Source organism: Pyrgilauda ruficollis, unplaced genomic scaffold (assembly GCF_017590135.1).
Source record: "Pyrgilauda ruficollis isolate IOZ18807 unplaced genomic scaffold, ASM1759013v1 scaffold143, whole genome shotgun sequence".
Taxonomy (NCBI): Eukaryota; Metazoa; Chordata; class Aves; order Passeriformes; family Passeridae; genus Pyrgilauda; species Pyrgilauda ruficollis.
This window is the reverse complement of record NW_024512877.1, coordinates 1,095,431-1,109,233: the sequence shown is the minus strand read 5'-3', so window position 1 is coordinate 1,109,233 and position 13,803 is coordinate 1,095,431. Positions and strand designations below refer to the sequence as shown.

General features: G+C 44.4%; 1 protein-coding gene across 1 annotated transcript in view; it reads right to left on the bottom strand.

Moving 5' to 3' along the window:
- FCHSD2 (FCH and double SH3 domains 2) overlaps positions 1–13,803 on the bottom strand; it is a 118,747-nt gene that overhangs the window by 93,184 nt on the left and 11,760 nt on the right. The window lies entirely within an intron of this gene.

Below are 13,803 nucleotides of genomic sequence, written 5' to 3'. Positions count from 1 at the left end.
TCCCAGTGAGTTTAGCAAACACCTAGAAACCACAACATTCCTCTGAAAAGACTCACTTTTCTATCAGAAGTACAAAGAACTGCACAAATAACTCCAAGGAATAACTGAAAGGTGTTATCAATATTGAAAAGGTAAGAAAACAAGAGGCAGTCTTTGGAACATAAATCTGGGAATACTTCAGGCAAACAAAGTTATTTTCCAATTCTCAGCTAACTGCATTTCAAAACATAGAATCAGGGCTGAATTACACCAAACCTGGATATGAAGTGGTGTATTTCACCTGAGCTTTTCCTCACCCCATTCAAACCAATTTCCTCTTAAATTAATTGCAAAACAATGACTGTGACAAGCAGGAAGCCCCAGATATCCCCAAAACTTTCTACATTAAAAGTTTTGCACCAGAAAGAAAAACAAAAACATTCAACCAGCCCTTGTGGAGGATTACAAAATAACAGGGGAATCAAATTGACTCCCAAAACCAACTGAAATCTTGGAATTGGATCGACCACAAGCTTCATAAGGACGAGAACGGATTGTACAGCAGCACCTCCTTATGAGAAATATTTCAGTTTTAGATTTTGTTCTGTATTTTAAATGGAGAAATAGTTGGCAAGACGCTGTATCCAACATTGAAATTTGTTTTGCTGAATGAAGAAAATGTTGAAGTGTGGAAAGGCTGTCGGGATCAGCCGCCTGCATTCCTTGGAGCCGGTGCTCCCTGCGGCTTTGGGACTGCGCTTCCCTCCCCTGGACCAACACAAAGCTGCTTTTAACCTTGGGACAGCTCATACAGCAACCCTTCTAAGACAACTATGAATGGATTACAAAACATGATGAAAGGGGAGACTGAAGTCAACACATTTCCCAGGAGAAAATTATTTTGAGCAGGGGAAAAGAGAATTCTGACTAATAAATGCATCATCGTTTCTTAACTTGGGCGGTGTGAAAACTTTGACGTGTGCATCCAGATTTTATGTGCAAAGCTGGGATAGTCTTAACCTTATTGTCCTCCAGGATGGACTTTCAAGTCCATTCATATAAGGAAACATTTGTTTCCATGAAGTAATAAAATGTTCTCTTACTACTGGTAGCTTTTTACAACATGAGGTAGTGAGTCTGCAAGAAAGCAGGAACATTATTTCGTGTGTTTTTAAACTAGGGAGCATTAATACATACTTTTACACCTTTTTCTCCAAGTAACCATTAACTAAGTGCAGGAACCACCAGAATTGCACTCCCCAAAAAGGCATTTTAGTTTGTGGATGGTAATTCCTCAATATCTTGTTTATCCTGTCAACATTAATGCGATACATTTATTCCCTTCCCATTTTCTCTCAGGCTCTGTGAGATCAGGGAATTCTAACAGAGCAGGAGAAAGAACACCTCTTCCTATCCCCACTTTGCTAGTGACACTTTTTCTAGTGTTGAGCCCTCACTGCAAATTCCCAACCCCAAATTTCAACCACTGGCATGTATTTTCATCACTCATATACATTAAAGGTAACAGATGCTGTGAAATATTGAGGTATCTTTTTATACTCCCATTGCAGAAGAACATAACAATGTGAATTAAGGAGTCAGGTCAGTGGAGAATCATATTTCATTAAGTTTTCCTACAGGGAAACAGGAGAAACAGATGGGCTTAATTATTTCATGGATGCCCACTTGGGCTGGAAATGTGTAAAGCTCACACCTTCATGAAAAATCAATAGAAGAACATTAAAATACACATTAGTGTTTTATAAGACAATGTCCCATCTGCCAATATTGTGCAGTTGTACAAATCTGAAGATCAAAGTCACAGCTTGCACAGCAGAAAGTTCAACCCAGTGACACCCTGAAAACCAGAAAGTGAATTAGTCACTGTATAAAAATTTAATTCCATGCAGAGCTATGCAAAAACGTAAACACACACTTCATGTTCAGGGCTCTTGAATAAAAGAAGAGGCTAAATTTGCACCAGTGAATATATTTCTATTCAAAGGCTGAGAAATTCAACAATTAACCAGGCAAGGCCTGAATCCCATTTGGAACAATTTTTCGTGCAAGATGATGATAATGATCAAAAACCCAAGGTATTAACTGGAAAATTTGTACAGCTCACCTGACACAGCAGGTTGTGTTTGTGAGTTTTTTGGCTATGAGAATTCAGACTGATTGTCTGGAAATTTTGATGAAATTTTAAAATCCTTACAATTAACACAAAACCTCAGAAAACAGATAAACTACTATCACATCCAAAACACCCCAAAAATTCTGCTAAAGAAACACACCTTTTGACTGACCATGACCTGCAATTAATTCACCCCATCAAAAATTCCCAAAGTACATCTCCCTAAGAACTGCAGAGCACATTGCAGCTGGGTCAAAACTGACTCAATCCACCACCACTCAAGAAGATGAATCAGTGAATTTTGAAATACCCAAAAATTTCCAGCTTCCCAGAAAGTAGATCAAGGATAATTCCTGACAGCTAGAACACACAGCAGTGGAAAAATATGACTTTACAACTTGTGCTTATAATGTACACTGGGAGCACACACACTCAGTGTGCAATCATGTCCAAAGTAACACTATCCTGGGGTTTTTTTAGTATACACTCACTCCAAAATTTTCCATTAAAAACATGAAATCAGACAGCTCTCATTATAAAAAAATAAAAGAAAAAAAAAAGGGGAGCAGCTGGTTTTGTCCCAGCGACAAAAACCACTCCATCAGCTTGGATCAACCCCAAATATTGTTGAATTTCTTTGTATTTATTCTTTCTTGTCCTCTTTTTAAACCATCCCAGACTTTAAAGGGTTTTGAATGATTTTTAGTGGGGGACAGGGAATAAATAAGCATATTGCATTACCGCTGGCAGGATAAAGATGAAATTTAGCAATTACTATCCACAAATCACTCCTGCCCAATCTCTTTAATGGTGAAGACATGCAGTGAAGTGTTTCTGCCCAGGATGGCATTGAAATTCCAGCCTGGAGTCCCAGCCTGGCCTGCTGCTCAAGGCTGGAATGCCCCTGAATTTGGCATTTGCCTTTGCTGACGTTCCAGAGGTTCCTGCCAGCCCCTGTCACCCTGGACACTCCCTGCCTCCAGCCAGTGTTCTCCCCAAATTTAACAGGCTCCTCCAACTCGCCAAAAGCCCCATGCCACCATCCAGGCTGACTGGAGTCATGGACCAGCACGGATCCATTGACCTCTGAGGGATTCCCAGCTGCCAGCTGCACTTGGCACTGCTCCCCACCACTCAGATTTGGGGAGCCCAGCCAACTTTCCAGCCAGCTATCAGTCCGTGTGTCCCCAGCGTGGCTCTAAAGGTGCTGCAGGACTGTGCCAAAGGTCTCCCCGAAGCCCGACCTACAACGCAGGCACTGCCAGCTTTCCCAAAAGGCACTCAAGAACCTTTTGCCCTTGGGAGTCCATCCTGGCTGCTCCAAATCACCTTTGTGCCCCTTCAAGGAATGGAAAAGAAGCCTCAAAAATTGTTTCCAGGAGGTTTTGCTGTGTAGTTTACCCAGGAACTAAGGTAAAGCTGCTGTTCTCAGATCCTCCTCCCGGCAGTCTTTGAAAATGGGTCCAGTGTTTGCCTTTCTGCAGCCATCAGGAAGCTCTCCTGACTGCCATGACCTTTCCAAGGTGACAGGGAACTATCCCACTGCAGCTCTGGAGTCCCAGTAAGCTCCAAATCCTGCAGCTGCACCTACCCTGTCCAGTTCCATTGCACAGCTCCCAGCTCACAGGGCTTGGCTGGGATGGAGTTAATTTTCTGCACAGTGGCTGGGATGGGGCTGTGCCTGGGATTTGTGCTGAGAACACAAAGTTCCGGGCACAGATAACTCAGGGATGTTCCCGTTATTGCTGAGCAGTGCTTACACAGCTCAAAGCCCTTCCTGCTCCTCACACCACAGAATGGTTTGCGTTGGGAGGGACCTTAATAATAATCTTATTCCACCTCTGCCATGGGCAGGGACACCTTCCACTTGTCCCAGGTTGCTCCAAGCCCTGTCCAGCCTGGCCTTGGACACTTCCAGGGATCCAGGGACAGCCACAGCTTCTCTGGGCACCCTGTTCCCATTAGTGAGCAGGCTGTGAGTGTGCAGGAAACTGGGAGGGGACCCAGTCAGGACAGCAAGTGACCCAAACCACACAGCATTGTGCTCAGCAATAAAAGATGGGGGAAGAAGGAAGAAGGGATGTTCAAAATGATGCATTTGTCTTGCCATGTCATAGAATCATTAATGTTGGAATAAACCTCAAGGGATCACTGAGTCCAAGCTCTGCCCAATCCCCACCTTGTCCCCAGCCCAGAGCACTGAGTGCCACCTCCAGCCCTTCTTTGGACACCTCCAGGGATGGGGACTCCAAACCTCCCTAGGCAGCACTTTGCAATGCTTGATAATCATTTCCATGAAGAAATTCCTGCTGGTGCCCACCCTGAGCCTGCCCTGGCCCAGCCTGAGGCCGTTCCCTCTCCTCCTGTCCCTGTTCCCTGGAGCACAGCCCGACCCCCCCCGGCTGTCCCCTCCTGTCAGGAGCTGTGCAAAGCCACAAGGTCCCCCCTGAGCCTCCTTTTCTCCAGGCTGAGCCCCTTCCCAGCTCCCTCAGCCCCTCCTGGGGCTCCAGCCCCTTCCTTAGACCAGGACACTGAATTAAAATATCCATTGGAATGCCAGCTCCCACTATAAAATCCAAAGGGGAGCAATCCTGAAATACATGGGAGGAGGGAATGGGCCAAAATGTTCTGCCATCCCTTGAAGGAAAACAAGTTTTGTGAATTAAACCAAACCTTGTTTGGTTTAATTCAGTACTTTTATGTGGATGTCTCCTCTCACTTTTCTCCAGCAACATGAAAAATGCACCATAATGAATCAGTACCATACAACCAAATAACTGCTGTTACCTGGTTTTTAATTTAAGGACAGGTGTGTCACTAACAAAGGCACAACTGAATCCCAACATGAATCATCACTGTGGCCCCGTTCAGGGCAGGGGTTGGCAGTAAATGCTGAGATAAGATAACACAGCAGCAGCTGCATGGCTAATGAGGGACTCCAGGAACACCCATGCATGCAGGGCCACACTGCATTAATATTCCCTGCCTGTGTCCAGCAGACACAAAGACAACATACCTGGAGCAATAATGAATCTACAGAAATTATTCATCACGACAAGACCCTCAAACAGTGCAGTGTAATAATGCAGAACTCCTCTTTGTGGCTTTTCTCTTTACTACACAGAATTACTGCCACAGAAATGTTTTAGAAGATTTGCATAAAATTCTGAGTAGCTAAAGGGTAAATTATTTTTCAGAACACCACAATTTCTGAAGTTACCTGTACACGGGCTGCAGAAAGCATGGCAGTGCAACAACCAGGTTATTAAAATTTGGAACATACTTCACAGAATCCCAGAATGGTTATGGTCAGAGGGGACCTATAGAACATCCCATTCCCCACCCTGCCATGGGCAAGGACACCTTCCACCATCCCAGGTTGCTCCAAGCCCTGTCCAGCCTGGCCTTGGACACTTCCAGGGATCCAGGGACAGCCACAGCTTCTCTGGACACCTGTGCCAGGGCCTGCCCACCCTCACAGGGAAAAACTTCCTCTTAATACCCTTCCTGCTAATATCTAATCTAACTTACTCTCTTTTTCGTCCAAATCCATTCCCCTTGTCCACCTTGTCACAAAGTACTCAAGACTCCAAATTCAGAGATTTTTGTAGCCTGACTTTCCCTTTCCCCAACAAAACTCCTCCAATGTAGATCACTGAAAACCACAAATTATATTTTTTATTTAGACATCAAAAATTTCACCTCAGACAAAGCATGGCAAGTGAAGTTTCAGCTTAATTACATCATGTAAAAGAATTAACTCCTTTACTACAATTCTCTGTACTGTCAGACCACACAAAATCATCAGCATAATCACTTCACCAGGGAATCCAGGTGCCTCCAATCACTTTCTGGCTAACTGTATTAGATTTAAACATCCCCAAATTTCAGAAAAACCAGTGCTGACTCTAACAGTTGATCTCATGCCTTTGCTCTTCCAAAAAGGCTACTGAAGAAATTAACAAGTTGTAAGCAAAGAGAAACTCACTTCCCATTTCATTTGCACAGAATACTTCAGGCTCCTTTTCAGCCATTCCAAGGAAAAAAAATCACCAGAGGTCACATTACAGCAAATCACAGCCTTTATGTTTGGTTTGAAAAATAACAAACTCTCTTTTGTTCAGTGGTTTTATATCATCTGAATGAAACAGATCCCTTCCTAGAAAGACGACCCTTTTATAGGCATGCTGTCACCTGCCAGGGTTAGGTTATTGCTAGAAATTAGCAGTTCAGCTGTACTTTTATCAAGGAGCAAAAGTTCCATGTCAGGTTTGAATAATATCAGCCCTGCCACTATTGCCTTTCCTGCTGAAGACTTTGTACCACCTATTAAATAAACTCCACTGTGCTGGCATTTAACAGCGCTGTTCAAACAGCGTTTTGCTGCCTGGATTTTGGGCTGGCTTTATTTGCCTGGTCTCCAATTAAACCTGCTACCTCCCACATTACATCACATCCATGTCCTTCAAACACAGAGATACACACGTGGAACTCTTCCCCCAGCTCTTGTAGAAATATGTTCATCAGCATCAGAGCATTACCTTGGCTCTTCTTTCCAAATTACGTGCTAAGGTTTTCCTTGATATCAGTAAAGGGAAAGATTTCCCTGGAAAAGGTTGAGTGGGGGAAATAAAACTGCTGAGTACCGCAGAGCCTTCCCTAGAGCCCATCACTAGGAAGAGTCTTCATGCAGAAGATGTCTTGCTGCTCCCATTCCCAGAGCATCCCTCCTTCCATTCCTCCCTGACCAGCTGGAGATGTCACTGGTATTGTCCCTGAGCAGCCAAGCAAAGCTTTCATGCTCCTCCCTTCCTGCCCACAGACCCTGCATGCTTTTCCTGCTCAGCCATGAGGGGCTCCTGCTCCAACTCCCGACCTTCCCCACAACGGGATGGGCTGCTCCTTAGCTATCTGCAAGTCCTGCTTAGGAAAACTGAGCAGAACCCATCACTCCTGGCTGCTTCCCAGGAAACTCTGCCCACCACCGCTGAATTGTGCTCTCGCGACAGTGCATCTCCAGGTCCTGAAGGCAATCTGTGGTCACAGAAGCCCGAGCCACACCAGTCTGGACAGGATTCCGAACACCAGCCTGCCCTCCCACGGCAAGCACGGAGGACGTGGAGCTCTCACACCACAAACATCCCAACGCGGTGCGAACGTGGCCTCCGGGCCAAGATTTTTAACGAGAACCTTGCTGGGCAGGCCAAGGTCCCACCAGCTGTGAAAGCACACGAGGCAGCAGAACAAACTCAAAACCACCCTGGCGAGGTCACCCACAGCCTAAATTCTTGCCCACAAAGTAGTTCTGTGACCCAGCACGAGAAGCCAGTGACATTTCCTGCTTGTGGATCCACTTGAGGTCTGCCTGATCTCAGCAGACGTGTGAAGGGCATCTTTACAACTCGGGAAGCACAAATATTTGTAACATCAGGAAACTCTCTGCTTGCTGAGTCAAGGAATTCAGCTCTCCTTCCTGCAGCTCGCTGGCAAGGCAGCCCTCACTTTCTGCTTACCTCAGTGCACTGCTCCAGTTCTCTGGCAAGCACAAAAGAAATAAAGAAGTGGCCTTATTTTAAACTTGACTTTAATGTACATACTCTGTACTGTCTCCTCTTCAGTCTTAAAATAGCTTTTCCGAACAGAGCTTCGTAAATTCCTGCAGAAAGGGAGTAGCTGGCAATTCAAACATCCTGTAGCACAGCACAGCTCTTCTCTCCTCTACAAATTCCTTTCTACAACTCATCTCACGATTTTCTAGCAGTTTTTCCCCGAGCAAACAGCAGCTACAATATCCGCCCCATCCCTTTTATAGCCAAGCACACAGTAATCCCTTGTTGATTCAGCTACTACAGAACATTTTACCACCCTGAGGAGCCCTGCTCCATGCTTCTGCTACACAGAGGATTTACAGTAACCCAAAACTGCACTGCATTCTCCATCTCTGCCCTGCAATTAGAAGCCTGCTCATCTCACACCTAAAACTAATGGGCTGTGACAGCTTTGCTACCGTTTGTCCTTCGGAATGCTTACCCTTTAAATCTCCACTTATCCTCAACTAAGATAAAAGTACACGGAAGGAAAATTCTCCTGAGTGTAAACAGAGGTATTAAAGCTGAAAATATTTCAACCAATATTTCAATGTATCAGGATACAGCCAACTATATAATCAAGGAATCAAAGTTGGGCATAATATCTTTGTGACAAAAGCAGTCTCCTGCCTGTCCTGCCAGCATCCATCCACCCACAATTGTTTTTACTCCAGTTTTCACACACAATTTTCGGAACCCGGATCACCCTCCTGCCATCCCCTCAAGCAACTGGCAGGCACTACTGCTCAACTCAAAAACTCTGCTTTCCATGCCCACAGAGTGCAGACAAATGAGCTCCTGCTTTGAAAAACAAAAGCCTGAAAGTCTGACTTTGAACATCTTGACTTCACAAGATCTCACACACAGAATAGCTCAGGTGGGGAAAGACCTTGATGATCATCATGACCAACCATGAATGATTACCTGCTGTTACAAAATGTCCCTTCCTAAAAAGCCTATTTGGATTTTCAAGAGAGCATTGCTTACAGTGCTCACAGTAGTTTAAAAGATGCACTTCCAACCTGAAATTCCCCACACAATGTGTTATAAAATCCCAGTTTTTGGCAGGACATTTAGAGGCCAATCCCAACTCGTACAGGCCAATTTTAAGTGCTCTTTAGAGCATACAGAACATATTAAAACATATAATATTGGCAATGTTTCTAACTGAAGCTTTTTTATGTACAGTAAACTTTATTTGATTTAAACAAAAAATATTAACACATATGCAAAATTCTTGGTGTGAAAGTACCAACAAGCAAACTGGGCCTTCAACAGGAGACAGCTGTGATTTTTATCAGCACAAGCTCCCAATTAATAAGAAATTTCTTCTCTATAAATCTATCAAAAACAACAAAGCAGTTTTTTCCCAAATGCATTTGTGAGCTACGAATTTATTCGTAATTTTAAATATTTTAATCCACACCAGCTATGATTAACCATGAAATATCTTTACCTCGTGCCTGAACAGTGCCCCTGTAGCAATGCACAGAGAAAAAAATTCCAGACAACATTCACTAGCGAGCAATGTACTCCCCATAAATCACATTACTGTACAGTTTGGGATTAGGACGAGTTGCCACTAGCAACAGAGCCAAAAAAAATCAATTCTGTCACTATATATAGAGAATTCTTGCAACCTCAAACGTAGCCAATGTTTTCAGCAATTTGTCTCAGAGAAGCATTAGCAGTCCAGCATGTGATCAGAGGAACATGACACCCAGACACAAAACAACGCTAAAACAATAGTTTTTCCTTCAGTAGAATAAAGAAAGAAAACAAAAAAAGAACCGCCAGAAAGCTGCTGGTGAGTGTGAGCTTTTCATTCACCCTTTTCAAAATAAAAGCGTGCCCTCTTTATAGCATTAACATTCACAGCAAATACAAGGATTGGTTTCAGAGCTTAAGTGTATTTAAAATGATCACTAATGAGTTTTTGTTTTAAAATGGGAAACTAAGCAAACATTAGGGAGAGATACAATTTAGACAAATACAAGGGTATTTTTCTATAGCTTCCCCAGACCTGATTCATCATATCCAAGGCATTTCCCTTTCAGGAACAAAAAAAAACCAACAACCTAGGATGTTATAATTCAGCCTGTCTACCAGGAGCTTTTAGAAAACAGGAATATGAGGAGTTTCTTTGATCCCCATTTGCTTAACAGCAAGAAGCCAAGGCGCATTTCATCATTCATGCTTCTTATTTCATCCTGGATCTGCAAGAGGTTTTGTAGCAGGCAACAACCACCTTGGAGTTCTTACTTTACTCATCTGTCACATTTTAGGAATCTTGACAGTGCCACCCAGATTTATTGCAAAGACTTCTTTCTTTTCCTACAGTCTTTATATGAGCATTTCAATTTTAAATGATGCCCTTCACAAGGTTTCATTGTCACTAACACTGACATAAGTCAAATTCTGTGTTTTAATGGATTCTACAGGTAATAATAATTACCATAATGGGTTTTTTCCTCAAAGCACAATCACTCTGTTTTAGAAGAGTACAGTAGATGTACTGTTATTTTTTAAGTCAGTAAAATGTAACAGCTCCCTGAAAACATGTGGCACAATTTCTAAAATCCATCTGTAGATGTATGTCAGAATCACAGAATCATTTAGGTTGGAAAAGACCTCTGAGATCACAGAGCCCAGGTTTCAACTGATTACTACCTTCCCACCACCAAGTGCCATGTCCAGTCATTCCCTGAACACCAATATTCCTTATAAACTGTTTCCCAAAAGGAGAGATTTCAGTCTATTGCCAACCAAAAATAGATATGGAAAAGATATCTGAAATGGGTCAAGTCATCCTGTCTTCTTGCCACTGACAAGAATATTGATCTTGCTTACTACCTGCAGCACCACCGCCTGCTCCAAACACATACAGGAGTTTAATGCATTTAAATCACTGTTCCTCAGCTCCAGTAAAACCAGAACAGGGCCGGCAATAAAGGTTTGTCACAGAATCATAGATTCCCAGCACGGTTTGGGTGGGAAGGGACTTAAAAGATCACCCAGTCCAGGGCAGGGAAACCTCCCACTGTCCTAGGTTCCTCCAAGACCTGTCAAACCTGGCCTTGGACACTTCCAGGGATCCAGGGGCAGCCACAGCTTCTCTGGGAACCTGCACCAGGTCCTCCCCACCTTCCCAGGGAAGAGCCTGCCTCCCAAAACCCAACTACCCCTGCTCTTTAGCAGCCAGAAGTCATGCCCCTTGTCCTGGCATTCCATGCCTCTGTCTCAAGTCCCTCTCCATATTTCTTATGGGCTCCTTTCAAGTCCTAGAAGGGGCGATCAGGTCACCCCGAAGCTTCTCTTTTGCAGGCTGAGCAATCCCAGTTCTCCCAGCCTTTCCCATACTGCCAGTTCAGCAGCACAGCTGGGTGCAGAGAAGGCAAAAGGCATTTCAAACATCCACGGAGCTGTGTCAACAAAAGGGCCCAGCCCTCCTCTAGCACAGTATTGAGCTAACCTGCTAAATTTAGAACAAAAAAAAATCACAACTACAACGGCCAAAGTCCTCCAGCAGAGATATCCATTTGCTCCCTGAGAGTAAAGAAGTGTTTGGATGCATGGAGAGATGAGGTCTTGGTTCTTAAGTGGACAACAGCTCTGCGCTGCACCTCCACCAGAAGGACGGACCTGGCAGCGAGCAGAGAACATCAAAGCACCCCCACCAACTCAAAGGAGCTTCTCAGGGCAGATCAAAGCTCGAGGCACTTCACAAGCCGGGCCTGGGGTGCTCCAAACACCACCCGAAGCCGGGAACAAAGAGCGCCGTGCGGCCGCGTTCCTGCGGCACCGCAGAGCCCCGCAGGAACAGCCAGCCTTGGCTGCGGGACACGCAAGTCACAAGGCCACGTCTCCCCAGGACACCAGGAATAACAACACGGCTTCAGGGAAAAGAAACGTGCTTTTGCTCCTCCTTGTGCTGCTCTTTGTGAGGATGGAGAGGAGGAGAGCAGGGTCTCACTGGAAGAAGAGTGAGCGCACAGGAAGCACGTGCAGACAAACAATTTAATGACAGTTTTATCAGTGACACTTTAGAGGATGATCGAAGTCTTTACACAGGTTTTTAAAACTATTTCTTGAGGACCAAATGCCCAACAGACAGAAGATTCAGCTCCTCAGGCATTAGGGATCAAGTTCAGCCACTTTTCACCAACAACAGGCAGACTGCAACACCAACTTCAACCACTCTTTGGCTACTGCAATCAAAATTCTGCACATTTCCAAATGAAAAACTCCTGTAATCACAAAGATTATCTTCACCTCCTCAGCAGAAAAGCCTAAGCTCCAAATGCTTAGAAAAGCTAGAATATAGGGCCTTCTTTGTTTTCTACACAGCTGATTAGCTCGTAGCAATTAACTACAACCTGCTTTCACATCAATTAATACAAATGCAGACAAACAATGTCTAGAAAAAGTTTGTTTGCATTTTCAACCTATTTGAACATAATGCACCTTATTCAAGCTCTGCATACATTCAGCCAAATCAGAAGGTTTTAGGCAGATGCTCCCCTGAAAGCCTGTACATCACAGGGGGAAAAAAGAGAGATTCCCAAAGAGATCTAGTGCACTTCCCAAGCTTTCCCTAGTCCTCCCAAGTCTGCCACTATTTATAGTGATTCGAGAGACTCAACACCTCCCACACTGTTACAATTCAGAGCTTTTGCTTTGATTTGAAACACACAGAACAGAGCTACGAAGGAGGTACACACCAGTCTTTCTGCAACTGCAGAAATTACTTTCTCTCGTCTCTTTTCTCTTACTGGGTGGGAAACGTGGGATACAAGGAATAGCTGCAGCTCCCACTAACAATCCCAAAGACATTAGCTGCACAGGTACCCCAAAAATACAAATGTTTGTTACACAGAGAACTAATGTTCTTTTAACTGCAAAGAAAAGATGAGGTTGCTCAGAGATCCACAGGAAATCACATCATGAGCCTTGAATCTTTTGCTCCCAAATTGCCACATTTTAGAAAGAGAGCATTAGTCTCTGGAACAACCTCCCAGGAGATGGCATCATGAGCCTTTAATCTTTTGCTCCCACATTTGCCACATTTTAGAAAGAGAGCATTAGTCTCTGGAACAACCTCCCAGGAGATGCATGGAGTCCCGATTGTGGAGGTTTTCAAGTTACAGATGAGGTAACTTCATCCAGGCTCCCTTTGCCTTGTAGGGCTGGATGAGACAGCCTTTTGAGGTGTGCCCTGGAGGCAAATCTGCTTTTAAAGAGCATCCTGGTATCGCTGGTACCCGTGAGGTATCTTAAGTTTACTACCTTAAACCAATGCCACAGGAGCCGGTTCAATAAAGTTATTGAAATTCAAATATTTGTGCTTTGCTGTGACTCTTGTCAAACAAAACCCCACCCTTGTGATGGTCTCTCTCAGTCTCAACAAAAAACACAACCACAGAATGGCTGGGGCTGGAAGTGGCCTCTGGAGACCCCAGTCAAAGCCCCCTGCCAAAGCAGCTTCACCCAGGCCAGTTTGGAATACGCCTAGGGAGGGAGACTGCAGAACCTCTGTGAGCAGCCTCCTCCATGTGCTCTGTCATCTCACAGCAGTTTTTTTTCCTCATATTCAAGGGGAACTTCCTGCATTCCAGTTTGTGCCCGTTGCCCCTTGTCCTGTCACTGGAAAGAGTCTGGCCCCATCCCCTTGGCAGCTGGCCTGAAAATACTTGTGTGCATTGGTAAGATCCTCTCTCAGCTGTCTGTTCTCCAGGCTGAGCAGCCCAGTTCCCTCAGCCTTTCCCCAGAACTGAGGTGCTCCTGGCCCTCATCATCTCTGCAGCCTCTGCTGGATCCTCTCCAGTGGTTCCCTGTCTTGTCTCTCTTACACAACTCCGGCTCAACAGAGCTGAGAAGAGCAGAAGAATGAGAAGACAAAGAGGAAATTCAAAAGCAGGACCTCTTTCTTAATTAGGTGTTACCAGGCAGTGATATGTACTTGTCCTCTTAGCCAGCTCAGATCACAGGGAGATAATTAGAAACAATCACACAAAATCAATTAACATGAAAGAAAACTTCATAAACAACAAGCACATTAAAATAACATGGGAAGCCACTGCCACCTACTCCCTTTCTCACCAG